The 25,659-nt window shown below is 53.2% G+C and overlaps 1 pseudogene; it reads left to right on the plus strand.

Moving 5' to 3' along the window:
* Window positions 1-20,141: 20,141 nt before the first annotated feature.
* LOC125554719 (uncharacterized) lies at window positions 20,142-25,277 on the plus strand (annotated as a pseudogene).
* Window positions 25,278-25,659: the final 382 nt, after the last annotated feature.

The raw sequence follows: 25,659 nt of genomic DNA on the forward strand, positions 1-25,659 counted from the left end.
TCTAAGGATCAACCCTTTGCATGGAAGGGCACCGAGGTGGTCTTATAGGCTGGCCCCCCGGGTTTACAATGGTAACATTACATAGGCGCGGGGCCCTGGTGTCAGCATCTGAGGTCCAGTAGTGGGGTCTGCCGGGCCGGTCTGCCGGGTTCGCCGAGTGCGGGTACGGCCGGTTGCTTGTTATTGTGGCACGCCTCTCCAGGCGTCCTGGGATGGCACATGCCGCCAGGCTGTAGGGTTGGGCCGCAGAGACACCGCTCGCCCCGGGCGGGGGACATGGGATGCACCGCTATCGCACCCACCAGGGCCAGCGTAAAAGGAGGCACACTATAGCGACGCCTTCCTACCGCTGGGGGTTGACTTCTTGGAACGGCCGGCTAAGGCCATCCGGCCGGCCGGGTCACGGCACCCGGCCAGCTCATGCAGGGGAGCCGGCCAGGGGCGAGCTGGACTGAGGGGCTTTGCCAGCCCTGATGTTTTCTAAGGGGAGCCGGGTTCCGTTGCCTTCTTGGGGGCCATCCCCCCGATACTAGTCCCGGAAGCTGTGAAGGCTCCCCGGCTCCAAGCAGGGGGGGCCTTCGCAGCGTATCCCCCTGAGGAGGCGGTTGGGTTGGTGAAGCCTGCAACCGCGCGGTCCTGGCAACACCCACTATGTGCCGGCTTCTGGAAGCCGGATCACGGCATGCCAGCCTGGGCGGGAAACCGAAACCCTAGCTGGGTCATGGCTTGAGATGGAAGGACGCGCCTTCTGTGGCCCGGTGCAGCGCCACGTCGTGAACAACGATCGGCGAGGCCCTGCTAGGTCACGCGTGCGATGGGACGCTATAGCGAGCTAGTCCCCACCACGTCGCGCCGTCAGCCCGAGTGTGGGGGGGTTTATTGTGGCAGTGGTCGGCGGCTGCACTTCTCCCACAATTAAGACGTGCGGGAAATGTGCCCATCCGATGCGGCGAAGTGGAATCATGGGCGCAGCCGATCGCACTTCCCCAAGTTCCATCATGGTTATAAAAATGGAGGGAGGGGCACGGCAGAAATGCCCTCGCATGCTCCCCTCGCTCCCCCTTCGCTTTCTTATTCTCCTTCTCCTCCAAGCTTTGAGCATGCCATTGCTACAGGGCCCACCTACTGCCCGCAGCATCCGTCGAGCACTCCGGCCTTCTCCTTGTTGCCATGTCTCGCGCCTCCGAAGAACCCCGCCGATGGCGCAACCAAAGGGATCCAGTGCCTCCGCGACACTAAGAGGCCGCCGCTGGTGACGATGGCGGCAGCGCGCGCGGCGGGCTACGAGGTTAACCTGCGACCGTAGGACGGAGAACGTGTTATCTTCTACAGCCACTTCAAGCACAGGTTCACCATCCCGCAAGCCTTTTCTTCCGAGCGTTCTTGAACTTCTTCGGGCTGCAGCCCCACCATCTGGGTACCAACATTGTGCTGCCACTCGCCAGCTTCGCCACGCTCTGCGAGGGCTACCTGGGCGTGGAGCCGGACACAAGTTGTAGGCCCCTCTTTTCTTCCTCAAGCAGGAGGGTCCGTCAGCGCAGTAATGTCTGCCTCCGGGGCCGCTGTAATCTTGGGCTGGCCTAACGGGTCGTTCCCCAAGATGCCCCTCAAGGATTCTGCCAATAAGTGGCAAAATTCGTTCTTCTATGTGTGCAACCTCGACCCGCGGGTGGAATGCATCAATCTGCCGTCGTTCATCGATGAGCCACCGCATGCCAAGACCAGCTGGAGCTACCCGCCAATGAACCCGCCACAGGGGGTGCTGAACTAGTGTAGTCAGATCCCCGAGATGATAGTGCGCGCGGAGCTAGATGGACCTCATCGACGCCTTCATCGCGCGACAGGTGCTGTCGCTGCAGCACCGGGCGCACATCATCGCCGAGATGGGACACCAGCAGGACCCAAGCCGGATGTCGGCCCAGGAATTTATGTCGGCGCAGGTCACCGATCGGGTCAATAGCATCTCCAGGGCCATGATGGCCACTGGTTGGCGCTTCTGGAAGGCGCCCTACAGCAAAGAGCGTCCGACACTAGTGGTGAGTCCTTGGTCCTCATTTTTTGCAATGTCTGAACTTTTCCTCCATCCTAACCCGACAAGAGAGACCCTGCTGCACGCGGTCCAACAAATCCGTGATGGACGGAGGACGCGGCTCTTGGTAGACAAACGGGATGACTCGGATGGAGGCGAGTCTGTCATCGAGAACGTGGAGCCGGCCGAAATGCAGCAGGCCAGAGCCGAATCTGGCACGACGCGTCATGTGGGTAAGTCTCTGCACCCAAACCTCCTACGAGACTGGCCGGATTACGACAAGGAGGACCTGACGATCGTTGGTGGTGCAGCACTGCCAATCGGAGGAGATGGCAGCGTCCATCCACCGAGGCGACTAAAGATAGCATCCGAGTCTGGGCCGTCTAGCGAGCCGACGACGGCGCGCCATATGCATGGGAAAGACTGGGTGTCGTGGAAGCCGAACTAAAGCAGGCGACGGAGGCGCCACCAGCGCGTGGCAAGGTTGTCCCCAAAAAGGTACGTCGGGCTGTCCTAGCCACACCGCAGAGACGGGCCATCCCGATGGCAATCGGGTAAGTACAACTCACTGGTTTTTGTTCATCACTTGATTACATTCTTCTTACATTGTCTTCGCGTCGCATAGGTCACCCCTTGAGCTTGCGCTGGTGGCCACGACGACCACGTCCCAGAATGAGCTTGTCTTTCGGAAGACTTGGAGCAGCACCATCGACCGTGTCGAGAGGAAGCCCGAGGAGGACCTTGGCCTTAACCCGGCGGATATGGAGTGCATCGCCTGGCGGGACCGGGATGTGGCCGAGAGGGAGTTGGTGGCGGCCGAGAAGGCGGCAAGGGAGACCTCGGCCCTAGCGTGGGCGACAGCCACCGAGGCGAGGGGGAGGCCCACCATGGACCCGACTTGGCCGGGGTGGGCAGAGGGCATGATGCCAGCCGACACCATCGTCAAGCTGCAGACAGACGACGGGCACAACCAGGACGAGCGGATGGAGGCGAACGACGACGACTATAAGATCATCGTGGACATCCACTACCAGAAAAACTGCGTTTGCCGATGGCCGAATCTATGCCGACGGCCCCCGTCGGCATCGCCGCACCTATGCCGATGGCCGAGGATGGGCCGTAGGCGTAGAAAAGCCGTCGGCATACATCAATCTATGCCGACGGGGCCGTCGGCATAGACGAGGCCGTCGGGACCGCCAGAGATACGCCTACGGCGCCCGTCGGCATAGGACAGGCCGTCGGCATATCCCGGGCCCACCTCCCCGGTCCGTGCTGACGACTTGACGGCGTTTATCCTATGCCGACGGGAGGTAACGGCGGCCGTCGGCATATCTGTGGCAGAGGTATGCCTACGGCACAGCCGTCGGCATAGGCCCCTCTGCCACGTCAACGATCCGTGTGGCACACCACGTCATCGATCCGTGTGTGCACAGATATGCCGACGGCCTTGCCGTCGGCATATGTTTACTTTACTTAATTTTTTATTTTATCTGTGGGAGAGATATGCCTACGGCATAGCCGTCGGCATAGGCCCCTTCGCCACGTCATCGATCTGTGTGCCACGCCACGTCATCGGTCCGTGGGACAATCTGCGTGTGTGCACAGATATGCCGACGGCCTTGCCGTCGGCATACGTGTATTTTATTTTATTTTTTTATTTTTACTTTGTTTTGTTATTTTTACTTTATTTTAGTTTTTTCTTTTGCATAAGATAATTATGCCTTATCTAAAAAAACATACCCGATGGTATATCGATTGCCCCACATTACGAACGTCGCTATCGCCGTGTCACGGAGGGGGGAAACGGTCGACACGGAAGGAATTCTGGTTGGTGGGGGCATTCGGGGTGTAGCTATGTCACCGAAACATCACACAGGTCCCGATGCATATGTGAAAGTGTTCATGCATGCGTAGACGCCCGTCTTGGGGCTCCGGGGTGTGCCCCCCCTCACGGACGGCGCCGCTGCCGGCACCTAGAGGGGGAAAACGGACGCGTGGGGTCTACACGAAGGGGATCTTGCTGTGGGTCTGGCCCGGATGTTGCTCCAAAGTGTTCCTATGGGCTGACCTAACACAACCGGGTGGGGAGATCCACTGGTCAAAGCCCGTCCGTGCAAAGTCAAAGGGGTAGATAACGTGGTCAAACGCTACAGGGTTAGGCGGGACGGGGGCACTGAGGGGGAGCAATTCCACCGGAGCATCGCACCGGGCCCTCATACATGCGGGGTGGTGTGGTGGCATGTCCGAAGAGGTGGGACGCGTCTCCAGTGCGTGGCCCCCCTCACGGACGGCGATTACACGGTAGTAGACGTTCTGCGGTAACGATGCGGCATCAATATTACTAAATACTCGGAGCGTGATAAAATCATGAGTTTTTTTGCACGACGTGGGAACATGTGTTATAGGAACGATGGTATTTTTTCATAATTTTTGGTGATGGAGAAGTATCCGAAAAATTCCCTCTACGCGGATTGCCCTTCGCGCGTCTACGGCTGTGGCCGGCGGCCTCCGGGGGCTAGCATGCCGCCAAATCTTGCGCCGGCGGCCTCTCACAAGTCTGGAAGTGTTGTGGCGGTTGCAAACGCCCGGCACGCGTGTCCGGGGTGTGCCCCCCTCACGGACGGCGCCGCCGCCGGCACCTGGAGGGGGAAAACGGACACATGGGGTCTACACGGAGGGGATCTTGCTGTGGGTCTGGCCCGGATGTTGCTCCAAAGTGTTCCTATGGGCTGACCTAACACAACCGGGTGGGGAGGTCCACTGGTCAAAGCCCGTCCGTGCAAAGTCAAAGGGGTAGATCCCGTGGTCAAACGCTACAGGGTTAGGCGGGACGGGGGCACTGGGGGGTAGCAATGCCACCGGAGCGTCGCACCGGGCCCTCATACATGCGGGGTGGTGTGGTGGCATGTCCGAAGAGGCGGGACGCGTCTCCGGTGCATGGCCCCCCTCACGGACGGCGATGACACGGTAGTAGACGTTCTGCGGTAACGATGCAGCGTCAATATTATTAAATACTCGGAGCGCGATAAAATCATGAGTTTTTTTGCACGACGTGGGCACATGTGCTATAGGAACGATGGTATTTTTTCATAATTTTTGGTGATGGAGAAGTATCCGAAAAATTCCCTCTACGCAGATTGCCCTTCGCGCGTCTACGGCTGTGGCCGGCGGCCTCCGGGGGCTAGCATGCCGCCAAATCTTGCGCCGGCAGCCTCTCACAAGTCTGGAAGTGTTGTCGCGGTTGCAAACGCCCGGCACGCGTGTCCGGGGTGTGCCCCCCTCACGGACGGCGCTGCCGCCGGCACCTGGAGGGGGGAAACGGACGCGTGGGGTCTACACGGAGGGGATCTTGCTGTGGGTCTGGCCCGGATGTTGCTCCAAAGTGTTCCTATGGGCTGACCTAACACAACCGGGTGGGGAGGTCCACTGGTCAAAGCCCGTCCGTGCAAAGTCAAAGGGGTAGATCCCGTGGTCAAACACTACAGGGTTAGGCGGGACGGGGGCACTGGGGGGGTAGCAATGCCACCGGAGCGTCGCACCGGGCCCTCATACATGCGGGGTGGTGTGGTGGCATGTCCGAAGAGGCGGGAAGCGTCTTTTGTGCGTGTCCCCCCTCACGGATGGAGATGACACGGTAGTAGACGTTCTGCGGTAACGATGCGGCGTCAATATTACTAAATACTCGGAGCGCGATAAAATCATGAGTTTTTTTGCACGACGTGGGCACATGTGCTATAGGAACGATGGTATTTTTTCATAATTTTTGCTGACGGAGAAGTATCCGAAAAATTCCCTCTACGCGGATTGCCCTTCGCGCGTCTACGGCTGTGGCCGGCGGCCTCCGGGGGCTAGCATGCCGCAAATCTTGCGCCGGCAGCCTCTCATAAGTCTGGATGTGTTGTCGCGGTTGCAAACGCCCGGCACGCGTGTCCGGGGTGTGCCCCCCTCACGGACGGCGCTGCCGCCGGCACCTGGAGGGGGGAAACGGACGTGTGGGGTCTACACGGAGGGGATCTTGCTGTGGGTCTGGCCCGGATGTTGCTCCAAAGTGTTCCTATGGGCTGACCTGACACAACCGGGTGGGGAGGTCCACTGGTCAAAGCCCGTCCGTGCAAAGTCAAAGGGGTAGATCCCGTGGTCAAACACTACAGGGTTAGGCGGGACGGGGGCACTGGGGGGGGGGGGGGGGGGTAGCAATGCCACCGGAGCGTCGCACCGGGCCCTCATACATGCGGGGTGGTGTGGTGCCATGTCCGAAAAGGCGGTACGCATCTTCGGTGCGTGGCCCCCCTCACGAACGGCGATGACATGGTAGTAGACGTTCTGCGGTAACGATGCGGAGTCAATATTACTAAATACTCGGAGCACGATAAAATCATGAGTTTTTTTGCATGACGTGGGCACATGTGCTATAGGAACGATGGTATTTTTTCATAATTTTTCGTGATGGAGAAGTATCCGAAAAATTCCCTCTACGCGGATTGCCCTTCGCGCGTCTACGGCTGTGGCCGGCGGCCTCCGGGGGCTAGCATGCCGCCAAATCTTGCGCCGGCAGCCTCTCACAAGTCTGGAAGTGTTGTCGCAGTTGCAAACGCCCGGCACGCGTGTCCGGGGTGTGCCCCCCTCACGGACGGCGCTGCCGCCGGCACCTAGAGGGGGGAAACGGACGCGTGGGGTCTACACGGAGGGGATCTTGCTGTGGATCTGGCCCGGATGTTGCTCCAAAGTGTTCCTATGGGCTGACCTAACACAACCGGGTGGGGAGGTCCACTGGTCAAAGCCCGTCCGTGCAAAGTCAAAGGGGTAGATCCCGTGGTCAAACGCTACAGGGTTAGGCGGGACGGGGGCACTGGGGGGGTAGCAATGCCACCGGAGCTTCGCACCGGGCCCTCATACATGCGGGGTGGTGTGGTGGCATGTCCGAAGAGGCGGGACGCGTCTCCGGTGCGTGGCCCCCCTCACGGACGGCGATGACACGGTAGTAGACGTTCTGCGGTAACGATGCGGTGTCAATATTACTAAATACTCGGAGCGCGATGAAATCATGATTTTTTTTGCACGACGTGGGCACATGTGCTATAGGAGCGATGGTATTTTTTCATAATTTTTCGTGGAGAAATATCCTAAAAATTCCCTCTACGCGGATTGCCCTTCGCGCGTCTACGGCTGTGGCCGGCGGCCACCGGGGGCTAGCATGCCGCCAAATCTTGCGTAGGCGGCGTCTCACAAGTCTGGAAGTGTTGTGGCGGTTGAAAACGCCCGGCACGCGTGTCCGGGGTGTGCCCACCCTCACGGACGGCGCTGCCGCCGGCACCTGGAGGGGGGAAACGGACGCGTGGGGTCTACACGGAGGGGATCTTGTTGTGGGTCTGGCCCGGATTTTGCTCCAAAGTGTTCCTATGGGCTGACCTAACACAACCGGGTGGGGAGGTCCACTGGTCAAAGCCCGTCCGTGCAAAGTCAAAGGGGTAGATCCCGTGGTCAAACGCTATAGGGTTAGGCGGGACGGGGGCACTGGGGGGTAGCAATGCCACCGGAGCGTCGCACCGGGCCCTCATACATGCGGGGTGGTGTGGTGGCATGTCCGAAGAGGCGGGACGCATCTCCGGTGCGTGTCCCCCCTCACGGACGGCGATGACACGGTAGTAGACGTTCTGCGGTAACGATGCGGCGTCAATATTACTAAATACTCGGAGCGCGATAAAATCATGATTTTTTTTGCACGACATGGGCACATGTGCTATAGGAACGATGGTATTTTTTCATAATTTTTGGTGATGGAGAAGTATCCGAAAAATTCCCTCTACGCGGATTGCCTTTCGCGCGTCTACGGCTGTGGCCGGCGGCCACCGGGGGCTAGCATGCTGCCAAATCTTGCGTAGGCGGCCTCTCACAAGTCTGGAAGTGTTGTGGCGGTTGAAAACGCCCGGCACGCGTGTCCGGGGTGTGCCCACCCTCACGGACGGCGCTGCCGCCGGCACCTGGAGTGGGGGAAACGGACGCGTGGGGTCTACATGGAGGGGATCTTGCTGTGGGTCTGGCCCGGATGTTGCTCCAAAGTGTTCCTATGGGCTGACCTAACACAACCAGGTGGGGAGGTCCACTGGTCAAAGCTCGTCCGTGCAAAGTCAAAGGGGTAGATCTTGTGGTCAAACGCTATAGGGTTAGGCGGGACGGGGGCACTGGGGGTAGCAATGCCACCGGAGCGTCGCACCGGGCCCTCATACATGCGGGGTGGTGTGGTGGCATGTCCGAAGAGGCGGGACGCGTCTCCGGTGCGTGTCCCCCCTCACGGACGGCGATGACACGGTAGTAGACGTTCTGCGGTAACGATGCGGCGTCAATATTACTAAATACTCGGAGCGCGATAAAATCATGAGTTTTTTTGCACGACGTGGGCACATGTGCTATAGGAACGATGGTATTTTTTCATAATTTTTGGTGATGGAGAAGTATCCAAAAAATTCCCTCTACGCGGATTGCCCTTCGCGCGTCTACGGCTGTGGCCGGCGGCCTCCGGGGGCTAGCATGCCGCCAAATCTTGCGCCGGCAGCCTCTCACAAGTCTGGAAGTGTTGTCGCGGTTGCAAACGCCAGGCACGCGTGTCCGGGGTGTGCCCCCCTCACGGACGGCGCTGCCGCCGGCACCTGGAGGGGGGAAACGGACGCGTGGGGTCTACACGGAGGGGATCTTGGTGTGGGTCTGGCCCGGATGTTGCTCCAAAGTGTTCCTATGGGCTGACCTAACACAACCGGGTGGGGAGGTCCACTGGTCAAAGCCCGTCCGTGCAAAGTCAAAGGGGTAGATCCCGTGGTCAAACACTACAGGGTTAGGCGGGACGGGGGCACTGGGGGAAGCAATGCCACCGGATCGTCGCACCGGGCCCTCATACATGCGGGGTGGTGTGGTGGCATGTCCGAAGAGGCTGGACGCGTCTTCGGTGCGTGGCCCCCCTCACGGACGGCGATGACACGGTAGTAGACGTTCTGCGGTAACGATGCGGCGTCAATATTACTAAATACTCGGAGCACGATAAAATCATGAGTTTTTTTGCACAACGTGGGCACATGTGCTATAGGAACGATGGTATTTTTTCATAATGTTTGGTGATGGAGAAGTATCCGAAAAATTCCCTCTACGCGGATTGCCCTTCGCGCGTCTACGGCTGTGGCCGGCGGCCTCCGGGGGCTAGCATGCCGCCAAATCTTGCGCCGGCAGCCTCTCACAAGTCTGGAAGTGTTGTGGCGGTTGCAAACGCCCGGCACGCGTGTCCGGGGTGTGCCCCCCTCACGGACGGCGCTGCCGCCGGCACCTGGAGGGGGGAAACAGACGCGTGGGGTCTACACGGAGGGGATCTTGCTGTGGGTCTGGCCCGGATGTTGCTCCAAAGTGTTCCTATGGGCTGACCTAACACAACCGGGTGGGGAGGTCCACTGGTCAAAGCTCGTCCGTGCAAAGTCAAAGGGGTAGATCCCGTGGTCAAAGGCTATAGGGTTAGGCGGGACGGGGGCACTGGGGGAAGCAATGCCACCGGAGCGTCGCACCAGGCCCTCATACATGTGGGGTGGTGTGGTGGCATGTCCGAAGAGGTGGGACGCCTCTCCGGTGCGTGGCCCCCCTCACGGATGGTGATGACACGGTAGTAGACGTTCTGTGGTAATGATGCGGCGTCAATATTACTAAATACTCGGAGCGCGATAAAATCATGAGTTTTTTTGCACGACGTGGGCACATGTGCTATAGGAATGATGGTATTTTTTCATAGTTTTTGGTGATGGAGAAGTATCTGAAAAATTCCCTCTATGCGGATTGCCCTTCGCGCGTTTACGGCTGTGGCCGGCGGCCACCGGGGGCTAGCATGCCGCCAAATCTTGCGTAGGCGGCCTCTCACAAGTCTAGAAGTGTTGTGGCGGTTGAAAACGCCCGGCACGCGTGTCCGGGGTGAGCCCCCCCCTCACGGACAGGGTACCGGAGGGGGGGGGTAGCAATGCTGCTAGGTGTTGTGGTGGGCCCTCCTACGCTTGTGGAAGTGTAATGGTACTCGCAGGCACCCGAGACGCGGCTCCGGGGTGTGCACCCCTCACGGTCGTCGCTGCCGCCGTGTGACGGAGGGGGGAAACAGCCTCGTTGGGCCGAAAACTATCTATTCCGACGGGCAGAATGCAGTCAAATTTTTTGTGAGAACAAGTAAACATGTTTAATATTTATGTGTTAGGAAAAATGCACCTTAAAATAATGAAAAAAAAGAATATACCTATGCCGACGGCTTGGCCGTCGGCATAGCCGTACACGTGGCATACAGAGATATGCCGACGGCTAAGCCGTCGGCATATACTCACCTTATCCATCCCCCTGGGGCGCCCCGTCCACTCGTTCTCCTCCTCTCCCCCCGACCCCCCGCGCTTCCCAACCGCATCGCCGCCGCTGGATCCCGACCCGCTGCACCGCCCACCCTCCCTGCCGCCGTCCGCCCCCTCCACCCAAGCCTCGCCGCGCCGCCACCCCTATCCCCTCCCCCAACTCCGGCGCTGCCTCGCCCCCGCCCCAACACCGCCGCCACCCGCCATCCCCTCCCCTACCGCCGTCGCACCGCCCCGCCCCCGCCCCATTACCACCGTCGCCCCCATCCCCCTCCCCTACCGCCGTCGTGCCGCCCCATCCCCCTCCCCTACCGCTGTCGCGCCGCCCCCATCCCCTCCCCTACCGCCGCCGCACCGCCCCAAATCCGTCGTCGCCGCCGAGCCGGCCGGTCCCCGTCCTCGGTCGCCCCGTCCCCGACGCCACTGCCCCGCTCGTCGCCGCCCTTCTCTGCTCCGCCCTGCCTCTTCCTCGCCGTTGAGGCCCCCGCTTGCTGCTTGCACTGCTGCTTGCTGCTTGTTGCCGCCACTGCCGCTTGCTGTGCTTGTTGCCGCCACTGCCGCTTGCTGTGCTTGCTGCTGCCGCTGGTTGCTGCTTGCTGTGCTTGCTACTATAGATTAGTTAGTTAGTTTAGGGTTTAGTTAGTTTAGGGTTTAGATGGATATATTAGTTAGGTATATAAATAGTTAGATAGATGGATTATAAGATATAAAAATGTTGTTGATGGGTTAGTTGAGAAATAAAATTGTTGTTGATATATAGATGGATAGATGAGTGGATATTACATCATGATATATAGATGGATAGATGAGATGCTATATATGTGGTTCGATGAGATGCTATATATTGCATATCCTGCAAAAAAATTGGTTCGATGAGATGAATCAATGATGATGATGAATATCTGATGAATAGATGATGATGATTATAGTGTATTTTGCTTACATGATGCAAAAATAAATGAATGCATGTTTAAATGTTTTAAACATGCTCTATGAGTTGTGATGTTCTAAATTTTTTGTCGCGATGGATTTTGCAGGCTTTGTGGTGTCGCATTTCATTGGAGTGACCGTTGTACGACGCGTTGTCTCCCTGAGCATCCCTCTGTTGTTCGACTACTTCCTCTACAGCCGAGGGTGAGCTACAAGTCCATGTCCTCCATGTCACTAGATTAAATTTTCACATCAAGTCGCGTAACCTAGGTCTCCCATACGAAAGGGTTGCATGGATAAATATGCATTCAATTGCATATTTATCACCGCAGTTCTTGCGGATTGTCCAGCGTTTTCCACGGACAGCCTGAGGATGTGTAGATTGGGTATGTTCTCCATGTTCTACCCCGTTCCGAGATAGGATTTCGGTGGCGGCTCCCCATTGTTCTCCGGAGCACATTCTCTCGGCTATTTGCCGAGATGTGTATCTGGAGAACAGCGGGGAGGTGCTGCCGAAATTTTGTCTCGGAACGGGGTAGAATGGAGAACATACTCAATCTACACATCCTCTGGTGGGATTAGGACCCATCTTTACCTATTAGAGATGTAGGTGAATTAAACGCAGTAGAAACTGAAAATTTGATGCCATTAATTTAAGTGAATCCTTAATTATGTTGTGTGGGTTGAAAAAAAGCAGAGGATGGCAGATAATCAGTGGATGTACAGTGGTTTTATCCGTCGGAAACGAGTAACATCAGAGTGGATCGCGAAAACCGATGTGTATTTGAAGGAGATATTCCATCGTCCAATGAGAATTATCCCACCATGCCCCTGTGCGAGATGTGCCAGACGTCACCGTAGAAATCAGACGGACATGAGTGAGCACCTTCGCACGTACGGATATATGCCAAACTTTGACATGCCGCCAATAAACATAGCCGAGCAGGACCGTGGTAGAGAGGAGGTGATGCGACAACGCATCGATGGATATGAGGACGACGGGGTCACGGACATGCTAGATGATGTCATTGTTGCAGAAACGACAAATGCGACACCTTCAGAGAATGAACCGGAGGAGTCGGAGGCAACCGCAAAGGCCTTCTTGGAGGTCTTGGCCTCGTCGAAGAAACCTCTTTATGCGGGTGCGAAAATATCTCAGCTGGATGCCATCTCGCAACTGATTGCAGTCAAGGCTGAGTACGGCTGTAGCCAGAAATGCTTCGAATCATTCCTGGGAGTATGGGCTAACAGCCTCCCTGAGGGTCATGAACTGCCGAAAAGCATGTACGATACAAAGAAAATCATGAAGGCACTCTCTATGGATTATGAGAAAATAGATGTTTGCCCGAAGAATTGCCTTTTGTTTAGGCACGAGTATGCGGATGACAAGTACTGTAGGAAGTGCGGTTCGTCTCGGTACATTGAGGTTGTCGGTGAGGATGGTGAGAAAAAGCAGCTAACCATCCCCGTTAAGGTTCTTCGGTATCTTGATTTTATAAAAAGACTGCAGCGCCTTTTCATCACGAAGGAGTCTGCCAAAATGATGAAGTGGCACAAGGAAGGTATAAGGTACAATCCAAAAAAAATCATACATCCATCGGGAGGGGAAGCATGGAAGTCATTCGATGAAGAATACCCCGAGGAAGCAGCCGAGGCTGGGAATGTCAGAATAGCCATATCAGGTGATGGGTTGAATCCATATGGTATGTCGTCCAATCCATATAGCTGCTGGCCTGTGTTTGTAATTCCGCTCAATCTTCCTCCCGGTGCCCTAATGCAACGGAAGACCATGTTCTTGTCGCTCATCATTCCGGGGCCTGACTACCCGGGGAAGCAATTGGGTGTGTTTATGCAGCCGCTTGTGGATGCTTTGCACCATTCTTGGTACTTTCCGAGGTTGACATACGACCGGGATCTGCAGAGAAATTTCTTGATGAAAGTTTGGTTGCACTATTGCATGCATGACTTTCCCGGCTATGCTCTATTCTGCGGATGGTGTACAAGTGGTAAGATGCCATGCCCAGTGTGCATGCAGGCTCTGCGAATGATTTGGCTGAGTAAGGGTGGCAAGTATGTAGCCTTTGACCTGCATCGACAGTTCCTCCCTCCAGACCATCCAGACAGGGAAGACAAGAAAAACTTCACGAAAGGCCGGGTTGTTCATGAAGTAACCGAGATTCCAACATTTTCGGGGGCAGATGTTCTTGCTCAGCTAAAAGCTCTCAAGCCTAAAGTCAAAGGCAAAGGCAAAGCCAAAGCCAAAGGCTTCGAGGGATATGGTGAGACGCACAACTGGACGCACATTACCCCCTTCTCGCAGCTTCCCTATTTCAAGGACCTCAAACTTCCTTACAATATTGATGTGATGCACACCGAAAAGAATGTGGTAGAGTCCCTTTTCCACACGATCCTCAACATTCCTGATAAGACGAAGGATAACGTAAAAGCTAGAGCCGATCAACAGAGAATTTGTGATAGACCACGCCTGAACATGAAGCCTCCCACAGGCGGTCGAAAAAACTGGTTCAAGCCAGATGCTGACTTTGTCCTTAAACCGCCAGAAAAAAAGAAGTACTTATCTGGTTGAAACAAATTTTGAAGTTCACCGATGGTTATGCATCGAATATAAGTAAGGGAGTCAATCTTTCAACGGGCAAAGTGACCGGCCTGAAGAGTCATGACTACCATGTATGGATTGAGCGGATAATGCCGGTGATGGTTCGAGGCTATGTCCCCGAGCATGTCTGGCGAGTGCTTGCCGAGCTTAGCCATTTCTTCCGCACGCTCTGTGCTAAAGAAGTAAGTAAAGAGGTGATTGAAAAATTGCATAAGAAGGCACCGGAGTTGATAGTCAAGCTAGAGAAGATCTTTCCACCAGGCTTCTTTACTCCGATGACACATCTCATTCTGCACCTCGCGAATGAGGTATTGTTGGGGGGCCCTGTGCAAAATCGCTGGCAGTACGGCCCTGAGAGGCAGAACAAGCATCTCCGACGGAAATGTGGAAACAAAGCTAAGATTGAAGCTTCCATAGCTGAGGCAGTTATCCTAGAGGAGGTGTCAGACCTCAGGACATCATACTATCCAGACCACGTTCCCCATCTGCATAACAAGGTGCCTCGATACAATATAGAAGAGCTCAAGTATCAACCCAGACTCGATCTATTCAACGCGCAAGGTGGGAGGGCTGGGGCCTCGAAATCTTATAACATGCCACGACAAGAGTGGGAGGACCTCATATTCTATATCTTGCACAACATCAAGGAAATTGAGGAAGTGTGGATGAGGTAATACCACTACACCATTCCTTTATGTCATCCACATCATCATGTTTCATGTTCACTTAGTCTCGGTCTAACACCGCTTATCTTTCTTTAGTGATTTCGTTCAAGAGGAATGGACGGGAGTGAATCCTCCTACTGAGGCGGAGGCACTTACTCTTCTTCGTCATGGAAACCCTGGACGTAAAAATTTTGTTGCTTGGTTCATGGACAAAGTAATTTTCCACACTCCCCTATTAAATACCTACTTCAACATTTATTAGTTAACCGAACTAATGCACGCAACAATTTCCATTATACTTGTAGGGAAAAGATCCGAACATATATATGGATGATGAATTGAGATGGGTTTCCATGGGTTTTGACCCTGCCATCATGACATGTAAAAAGTATGATGTGAATGGGTACCGCTTCCATACAGAGGAGCACCAAAACAGCCGCCCCGATCCCAAAACTATAAATACTGGAGTGTACACCCCCGGTCAAAATTCAGTAGACTACTACGGAAGGGTACAAAATATATACGAGGTTAAATTCCACCAGGGGCGTGAGACCCTAAGTCTGCCTGTGTTCAAATGCCGATGGTTCGATCCGCGGGAGGGGGTAAAACATATGCCTTCCATTGGTTTGGTCGAAGTTAAACCATCAACCGTCTATGCCGGAGCCGATCTCTTCATTGCGGCTACCCAAGCTACACAAGTATATTATCTGCCTTACCCATGCCAGAAAGTGTATCTAAAGGGTTGGGAAGTTGTGTTCAAGGTGTCGCCACATGGTAAGCTACCAGACCCGAATGAAGACGATTACTACAACATTAACCCCATGACATACGAGGGAGTGTTCTATCAAGAGCAACCTGATGATGATGATGATGATGTGGTTAGAAACGATGACGCTAGACCATTGGGTGGTGATGATGTGGACCCAAACATCGATGATGCACGGAATGATGGTGAGACCATTGTCAATGAAAATGACATACTTATGCTAGAAAAGTTAAACAAAGACGCTGACGACGAGGAAGAGCCTCCACCTCCGTCGGACAACGAAGATGATATGATTGATAGTGATGATGAGACGGACCGAGAAAGAGGTTACAACAGTGATGATTCATATGGGTTCTAGCAGATGTACGTTTCAAGTATTTTTTTTCTATAGTTTAGGAATATGCCTTTTTATGCATTTTTATTAATGTGTTTATTATCATGCCTTTTCCTTCATTTCATTAATTTACTAATTGCTTTTTCTCTTTTCAATGCAGGTTCGTGGAACATGGGCAAGGGGAAGGCCGACGGCGTGGGTTTCCTACGCAAGGTCATCGGCCTGCCTAGTCGGAGTGGTCGAGCACGTAATCCTCCCCCTCGGCTACTTGACGATGACTCCTCATAGGGAGGTCGAGGGAGAGGTGCCCCTAGAGGAGGAGGGGGCGGGAGGAGAGCCTCTAGAGGACGAGGTGCTGGGGGGAGAGCCACTACAGGGGGTCGCGGCCAGAAAGAGCGCACCCTCACCGACTTAGGGGTGTTGTCCTCGAGGCCCTCCTCTAGTGAGGTACCCTCCTCTAGTGAGGCAGGCGAGGAGGAGGAGGAGGAGGAGGAGGAGGTGGAGGAGGAGGCAGGCGAGGAGGAGGAGGAGGAGGAGGAGGAGGAGGAGGTTGGGGAGGAGGTTGGGTAGGGGGAGGCAGGCGAGGAGGAGGGTGGTGGCGGGGATGATGGTGGTGACGGGAAGGGGGTTGACACGAAGGGGTGGCTGCGTGGCAATGCAAAGCTACCAAAGCAGGTTCCTGCTACTGAGGAGCAGAAGTGGCTCATTGAGCCCACGGGAAAAGAGTAAGTGGTCCATTATGTTGCTTGTCACATGCTTATTCCGGTTGTTATTTATTTTTCTTGTGACATGCTAATAGTTCATTCTTTTGCAGCAACTGGATATATTCTAAAGGGGTCTGTATTCCCAACGGCCTCATCACCGTCTTGCTGAAGTTATATTGGCCGGGGTTGTACTGTCCTGATCCAGTCAGGCAGCCGGACCGTCGGGTTTTGGCCACGAGCTGGGACCACTGGGAAGCGGCCCGTCACGCGGACCAAGACCCATGCCAAGGCCGTGATCACTACTTTCTGGGTGAGTTCTCTTCAGAAGCACAAGTCCATTCTAGTTTCATGAATGATTTAACTCATGGCTTCTCCCATTCTTGTTTCATGCAAGATTGTAGAAATTCTATCGAGTTCTTCCGGAGCACAGGGCTAGAGCGGACCAGATTTTGCTGCGCCAATGCAAGAAGAAGGCCCGCCAGATGCAGTACGAGGTGCGCTATGTGGCCATCTCCACATACTACCACGACTATCTTGGTGTGAAGATGACCAAGGAAGAAGCGCGGAGGATGGGCATTACCTTGGAGAGGCCCGAGTTCTTGGCGGTAAGTATAAAAGATTTTTCATTATGCTTTCATATATTATGCTTTCATTACCTTGTGGTACATTATGCTTTATGCTTTATGCTTCCATAACACCAATTTGGACACACCTACATGCCATTATGCTTTTATTATGTAGGTGTGTCCAAATTGGTGTTATGGAAAAGACGAGTCCTGGGCGGCACTGGTGGATCTTTGGTGTGATGAGGCTGGAGCCTGGGCGGCTATGAGAACCAAAAATAAGGCTAACCGAGGGACGGAGGGAGTACATGCTCAGGGAAACCGAAACCACTATCTCCACAAGGCAGTTAATGTATGACTAACCCCATTAAACATTCTTCTTCTTCTATTTACCATCACTTTCTTATGTATGACTAACCTCTGTTTGGTGGTGCAGGAGGAGAAACTGAAGCGGCCGCTCTCACACAAGCAGGCGTGGGAGATCGCCCATACGCGGAAGGACCCCAAGCCTGGCGAGCCCAAGTACTACGGCAAGAAGACCGCAGAGAGGAAGAAGGCCTACTCCGAAGCGTATCTAGAGTTACATCCTGACACACCTGACCCCATTGTGGCGCCTCTGGACGACATGGCGGTGGTGAGGATGGGGCCCAAGGAGCACGGTCGGGAGGCGGTTCTTGATACTGTGATCACTCCTAGTATCTCCTACACACAGCTTCGTCGGATCGACCCGAGCGTGAGCCAGTGCACGAGCCAGCCAGTGACTAGTACACAGTACCTCTTTCAGGAGCAACAATCTGTAAGTATTTTCCCTCTTATCTTCATTTCTCACTTCATTTTCCGCATTTAGTAGTTTTATGAGTTCCGTCATGTCATACCGTAGGCCTACATGGAGTACACCCGCCAGGAGACCATGGCGTGGCATCAGAGGCTTTATGAACACCAAGTGTAGAGGGATAGCCAGATGCAGCAGGCTTTTCAGGATATGGCAGCCGGCAGGTGTCCTCAGTTCCCTACAGCACAATGCCCTCCAGCATAACCAGTGCTGATGAGCTTTGAGGATTTTGTGGCACAGAACGCTGGCCCCTCGCCGGTTAGTTCATCACCAATCTATTCACCCAAAGCATGTCATGCCTTTCAACACAATCATAGATCCCGTGCATATGTCTTTTCAACATGCAGGGAACAGGTGGATCTATCGTTGGCGGTGGTCTTCGCAGCACTCCGGAGACACGGAGCCCGACCACTCCGATCCACGTAGGCGGAGGAGGAGGCGGTCTTGGCGGTAGCGCTGCCGCTAGCAGTGACAACCTGGGCTTCAGCGGTCTTGGCGGTGACGACCTCCGTGGTGCTCGATGATCCTTGTGTGGTGATGATGCTTGAGATGACTTGTGTGTGGTGATGACCATTTAGATGACTTGTGTGCTTCTCTATATGCTTATGCTTATGTTGGTTGTGATGATGTTCATTTAGAGACTTGTGTGTGATGATGCTTATGCATATATTGTTGTGATGGTGCTGGATGATATCCCGTTGTGTTTTATATGTCTATCCCATCATATATATCTGCTGATATGTGCTGCTATTTGAATTGAATTGATCTGAAAACAAACAGAAAAAAGAAAAAAAAAGCAAAAGCAAACTATGCCGACGGCTAGGCCGTCGGCATAGGGCTAGCGTGAGCTCCCAGTAGCTGACACGTGGGCGCCTATGCCGACGGCCTAGCCGTCGGCATAGTTCAAAAACTGTGCCAACGGCTAGGCCGTCGGCATAGGCGCCCACGTGTCAGCTCCTGGGAGCTCTGTATGAAGGACTATGCCGACGGCCTGGCCGTCGGCTTAGTTTCAACTTATGCCGACGACCAGGCCGTCGGCATAGCCCTGGTCCTAGAGCAGCGGCTGGTCGCCACGTGGCACACCTATGCCGACGGTCGGGCCATCGGCATAGTTTTTGACTAAGCCGACGGCTAGGCCGTCGGCATAGTGGTGCCACGTGGCGACCGTTCGTTGGGCAGACTTGACGGCGGCCGCCGTTAGGCGTGGTAGTTGCCGACGGCCAGGGCCGTCGGCATAGATGTACGGCCCCCGTCGGCGTATCATATATGCCGACGGTCTTTCTATGCCGACGACCTCCCTGGCTGTGCCGACGCATATGTTGCCGACGGCCCTATGCCAACAGGGGCCGTCGGCATAGGCCTATCCCGACGGGACTCAGGCCTATGCCGACGGCCCTGGCCGTTGGCATAGGGGGCGATTCCGGTAGTGATCCTACCCCGGAATGACTCGGACAGCAGGAATGAGGTCGGAGGAGGGGGTGCGGGGAAGATGCTGCACCGGACGGAGCGCCGCAGGTGACGCTAGCCGGCGCGCTGGAATCAACGCCGTCCGCGGAGATGCCGACATGGGGCAGCCACGCCATGGCGGTTGTGCCGCTGTAGGCCACTGGAAATGGGAGCAGGAACTGGATAGCGGATCTAGTGCTAGCCTGCAGCAACCTTGGGTGGACGCCGGCAAGGTTGCTGTCGGGTCGCTTACCCGGTAGGACGCGGCGGCCGAAGCTCTACACTATCAGACCAGACGATGCAAGAGCCTCCTACAGGCCTTCGGCCGGGTCAAGCAGGAGTGAACACAGGATCTGAAGTGCACGGTTGCGGTATGTTCTTCTCCATTTTTCTTGTTTCCTCGGCCGGATAGCGGGGATACACTACTAGGAAAATGCTTATACATAGAAGTTTACCAGTAGCGTTTGTTTGTGTCCCCACGCTACTGGTTATTACCAGTAGTGCTGGGTACGAAGCATGCTACTGGTATGGCTTAGCAACAGCGTTGGTTTCTTTGGGACATGCTACTGGTAAATAATTCTCGACCGTGCCCCGCGGCAAACCACAACAATAGCGTGGGTCATAAACCTACGCCACTGCTAATGGGATAACCGTAGCGCCGGTGAGACACCCCGCGCTACCGCTAGCGCAGTCCGTCAGTCCCACACCGGACCACCCCCGATCCATTACCCACCCCACCAACCGTCCCAGTTTAACCCCACACCGCACCCATCCCCTCCACCTCCTCTCTTCTCCTCTACTGCCGGGATCCCCTCCCTGTTCTTCTCCGAAATAAGGCGACGGGGCGAGAAGGGAAAGGGGAAGGGGAAGCAGTTTGTGTCGGCGCGGCGGAGCAATGGCGGACAAGCCGAGGCGGGCGCTGGTGCTGTACGCTGCCGGCCACGTGGCGCTGCTCGCCGGGGGCGGAGGGGGGAAGGGCCAGCTCGACGCGTTCGCCTCCATCGCCTCCTGCGGCTTCCTCTCTGTCTGCACCCCCACGGTCAACAGTACCAATCCGCCACACCCCCTCCCGTGCTCTGCGCGGTTGCTCTGCTTTGCTTGCCCCCCCCCATTAAATTGAGAGGCTTCTGGTCTTGTCTCCCAACCCAAAGGATGGAGGGGACATGAATAGTGACTCGATTCTCGAGCTGGCGCAGCTTCTCGACGTGTACAATGCCCTCCACCCTGCACAAAGTGCGATCCTGCTCTCCGGGTTTGCGTCCAGGCGAAGTAGTTGCAGAGATGGTTTGAGTATGCGATGCTGATTGTATTTGTTTCACGTTAGGATGGGGAAATTGCCTGGGTGGATCCGCAGGAGCTAGTAGTCCCCAAGCTATCCGAGAGGTTCACTGTGTGTGATCTTTTGCTTTGATTACTGTTAGTGTATCCATTGTAAATGCTAGGGATGACTCTGCTGCTGAACATTCAGGTTCATGGGGCTGAGAGGTGCTATGGTCAGCAATTGCCCCAGTGTTAGCTCATTCGTGGCGAATCTTGGCTGCCACGTTTTTGGAACTTAGGATTTTGCCGCGCAGTCAGGTTCTGGCAGCAGTTCTAAGGACACTAGGATAATCGACCGGGCGTTCACTCCGCTGGGATTTGCAGAGGGGAATGTCCAGGATGCGTTCGAATTTGATCTGTTGTTTATGCATGCCGCAATGGAGAACACGGACAACAAGCTTGGGAAATTAGGGATGAAGACGGACCTCAACCGGCTTGACAAATTGGTGGCTTCAGTCATGGAAGCTGCGCCGGTCGGTTCAGCTATCGCTGCCCGTATTCATGTTTCTGTTATCTTGAGCTATGGATCTGCTACTGCAAATAAGTAAGAGGCATGCCTCATCTTGAACTCTTCAACCGAAACTGATTTCGACTTGAAGTTACTCCATCCACGCCAGAGCTACACTATGAAAGCAGGAAAGACGTTGGAGGATGTCAGGTAAATGTTGTTCTTGGCTAGCCAAAAAATGTCATAACAGATGTTTTGAAGTGCAATCTTTATTGCAGAAAAATGCTCCTTTAGATTATGTATGTGTTTGATGTGAGTTGAACCATATCATGGCCTTCCATATATAACCTGTTTGTCATTTCCGGTCAATTTTTTGGTGTACAAAATGACTCTGCAATGGCTCGTATCACAACCATTTAGCCATCTCATGAAAGCTAACAGCCACCTTTTGATTTTGTGAAGTGAAGTTGAAAAATGCCATTATAATGCATGACAGGACAAGACTAAATTATTTAAAGTAGATGCTACATCAGACTATGTGCCATTTTGTTGTGTTAAGCTAGGGCTACAAACGAGTCGAGCTAGAGCGAGTTGGAGTTGGCTCAACTCAACTCATATGAAAATTCGAGCGAGCTAAAACTAAGTGAAGCTCATGATCGAGCTGTAGAACATGACTCGTGCTCAGCTTGTAATGATCTCGAGTCGATCTCGAGTTAGTTTCGAGCTAAATGAGATGGTAAAAATTATAATCTATCGATGAAAAACAAAAAAATTAAGGTGAATATGCTGGGAACCTTTGCCAAAAATATAGGATACTTAACACATAGTCGACCACGTGCCATAATTAGGCCTAAATCTTCTCTGTACTTAATTAAGTTTCCATGTTCTTTGGTAAATAAAATGAAGAAAATTATGGACAACATATACGGTAATAAATTATCTTATTTCCATTTAATATATGGCATGATCATTTAACATAATGATATTCTGTCGAGCTATCGAGCTAAAATCGAGCGAGCCAACATTGGCTCAAGATCGGCTCGTTTCTCGGTCGAGCTACATGAAGTGTTCAAACTCAGCTCGTTTCTTTTCAAGTCGATCTTGAGTCGAGTCAAAAAACGTGTCGATCTCGAGCGACTCACGAGCCTCGAGCTTTTCTTGCAGCCCTATGTTAAGCACTCAACCATGGAGCAATGTATTTTACGATGAAAGCACATCTGTGTACAATGACAGGTCTAGACTTACACAAATAACTTTATTATGCATATCCTGCAGGAATCATCATCCAATGCTACTGGCATAGTGGCAAAAGGAGTAACAATGATTTGTCCAAGGAGTTCTCTTTTGAGGAATTTATAAAGGTTTGCTTAATGCACTTTTTAGAATGTTTGCCTGAATCATAGAAACTTTATCAAATAATACTATATATGCAAGTTTGCTCCCGTGATCCTGTTTATTACTTTGTTTCTTCAATTGTTTATAATGGACAAACACTGCAGTTCTCCCTTTTCCTAGTGTGGGTATTGGTACCAGCATTAGAAACATGATGATACCTTTTTAGGAATTCCTTGGGTAGTGGGCAGTTTATGTGATAATATAGTAACTACGGTATTACAAATTCTCAACCTCATCTTTTGATTCATCACAAAATCATTTGGATAGAATGGCAGGGCTTCTCTTCTATACAACCTACTTTACCCAATTGCTTCTACAGAGCAACACCAAACTCCGCACTTAGCATCATTGTGTCAGTGCAACACCAATTCAGCACTTAGAATCATTGTATTTTGTCATTTAACTTCAGTTTTGTAGGTATGTGACAGATTTATTGCCTGTAAGCTTGTGTAACGGTTTTATGACAAAGCCCTTGCGTTTGGTCTAAAGGGCTATGCAAAGCTGTAAGTATCCGGTCCTCTGTAAGCATTTTCACATGACTCTTTTTACCGAATCTCCAGTTTTGACGTCATTCTTACTGTTTTGGTTTTGGTGCTACTGCTATACTCTCCAGTAAATTCCTGCTATGTGTATATATGAAACCTAATTTTAGTATTTTTTTAATAAATTAAATTCTCACTTGAGGACAAAAGATATAACTTGTCTATCTACCCTTGTTCAGTGATGCCATTTTTTTGTAGTTCTAATTCTTCTAGGTAGTACCAACAAAGAGTAGACCAAATGATTTCTTCAGGAAAGAGGAAAAGCCCATTAACTTCAGAATTCATTTGTCAAGTCTCTGAACTGACAGGTATATATGTTCAGGCTTCAGTTTGTATAGTCACTATGCTCTACCAATAGTAGATTCATGGACTTTGTTATCTTTGAAAACGTGAAAGATATCAAGGTATTGAAGTGAGTACGTAGAAAAATGGATAGATAGAAAATTACCGAAAGAATTATGCCTCTAACTCCTTCGTAGGTGTTGTTTCTTTTTAGGGCTTCCAACACAACAGAATTGCTTCTAATCTTATGTGTTATCTTTTGTCATGGAAGTAGCTATGTGCTGCTTCAGTGTGTAGTTAAGTTGTGCATTATGGCTTCAATAAGAATCTCGGAAAAAATTGTTGCACATTGGAATCAACATGTATCGCATTGTTTTTCCATGTCATTCTTCTAAAGAATCTGAAGTTTCTAAATCTCTGTTGGTAATGCTGCAGGCTTGTGGTGGCGACTCTGAAGGTCGTCGAGAGGCTCGTGGACCGATGGTGTCGTGGCTGCCGATGGATTCCTTCATCCACTGGTGGTGAGGCACAAGCATGACATCGATCGAGGCCTGCTGGAGCTGAGGGTCAGGGCGAGGGACGTGACGGCATCACAACTCAAGGCGGCGGCCGCCGTTGGTCAAGTGTGGCTCGCGAGGCTGCTCGTTGTGTTTCGTCGCAGCTGCAGGGCACGTGATCAGGCCGGGCAGGCTTCGCACATTGACTAGGCACACAACACTATGTGATAGGAATTATACATGAGTTGCCGCTAGCTACAATGAGAAATTGTGTGATGGTAGATACGACAATTATGTGACAAAATGGAATTGCTTCATTTTGTTTTTTTAATTCCTAATAAGTTACTAGTAGCGTGGGGAGGAAACTGGGCGTTACTAGTATATAGGATACTAGTAGCGTTTGTAGTTTAGCTATGCTACTACTATTTCATTACTGGTAGCGCGTGTACGTAATAGCAGTAGCGCGGGTTGAACATGCTACTAGTAACTTTTTTAGATGTAGCGTGGGGTAAAAAACACGCTACTGCTAAAATTTAGCTGTACCGCCGTAGCAGTAGCGCGGGTTCATGCGCTATTGGTATGCAAAAAACCTACGCTACTGGTACTGTTTTTCCTAGTAGTGACAGTGGAGGCGCGCCAGCGCACCCACTGGGTGTAGCCCTAGAGGGTCGGGCCAGCTGCGTAGCAGCAGGGTCAGGTCTTCATATGCGCTCTTGCTTTCTTTTTAACTTCATCTTTTCGCAGGAGTTGTATGACCTACGGGCGGATGCGTACAACCTCCTCCTGGGGTGGTATCGCGCAGCCAAGGCCCAGCTCATCGCCAAGGAGATACCTCGGACCTGGCAGAGGCCCGAGGTATATCTTGCCTGCTTCTAGTGGGGGCGCGAGAGCGCACCCACTGGGTGTAGCACCCGAGATTAGGGCCGACTGCGTAGCAGCCGGGTTGAATTTTCAAGGCAGTTTTCTTCTTTGCCGATATCTAACTTGGTATCTCGCCATGCAGCCACCACGGCCGAGGTGCCGGCCCTTCGAAACCGGCTGGCTAAAGCCGGCCAGCAGCATGACTAGGCAATCGCTGACCGCGACCAGTCAGGGCGTCGGAGGCCCATCGGGCGGAGCTGAGCCGGCTGGTGGAGGAGCACGGGAAGGTGGTCGTCAACAAGGACACTGAGCTGAAGGCGGCCGTTGACAAGAGCGCTGGGTTCGAGAAGGAGCTCGAGACCCATGGCAGCACGTGGGGCCTAGAAAGGAACAGGATGTTGTGCGAGGCGCAGCATCTCGACGAGCTTCTCACCCGTAATTGTTTTTCTGGCCAACCCGTTGGTCGCGAGCCGGCCAACCTTTTGCCTTTCCAATTGGCTTTTTTCTTCCTCTTTGCAGGGGTCTTGCCAGAGACACAGGAGACAGCAGAGGACGTTGTGTGCCTCCACCGGATCGCCCAGCTGGATGCGAGTGCCAAGATTGATCGGCACATCGCCTGGAGCTTCTCAGAAATCTTCCTTGCCGCCGAGTCCCGCCTGACCATGGTCGACAAGCAGTTGAAGTGACTGTTTCTGCTGGGTTCCGCATAATGGCTGATATGTCTCCAACGTATCCATAATTTTTGATTGTTCCATGCTATTATATTATCGGTTTTGGATGTTTTATATGCATTAATACGCAGTTTTATATCATTTTTGGGACTAACTTATTAGCCTAGAGCCCAGTGCCAATTTCTGTTTTTTCCTTGTTTTTTTAGCTTCACGGAGAAGGAATATCAAACAAAATAAAACCTTCGCGGTGATTTCTCTTGGACCAGAAGACACCCTGGAGACTTGAAAATCAAGTTAGAAGAGTCACGATGCGGCGACAAGGGGGAGAGCGCGCCCTAGGGGGCCGCGCCCCCTACCTTGTGGGCCCCTCGGTGACCCCCTGACCTAGTTCTTCCTC

The sequence above is a fragment of the Triticum urartu genome, chromosome 4A (assembly GCF_056163025.1).
Source record: "Triticum urartu cultivar PI428250 chromosome 4A, HENAU_Tu73, whole genome shotgun sequence".
In the NCBI taxonomy this organism is placed as follows: Eukaryota; Viridiplantae; Streptophyta; class Magnoliopsida; order Poales; family Poaceae; genus Triticum; species Triticum urartu.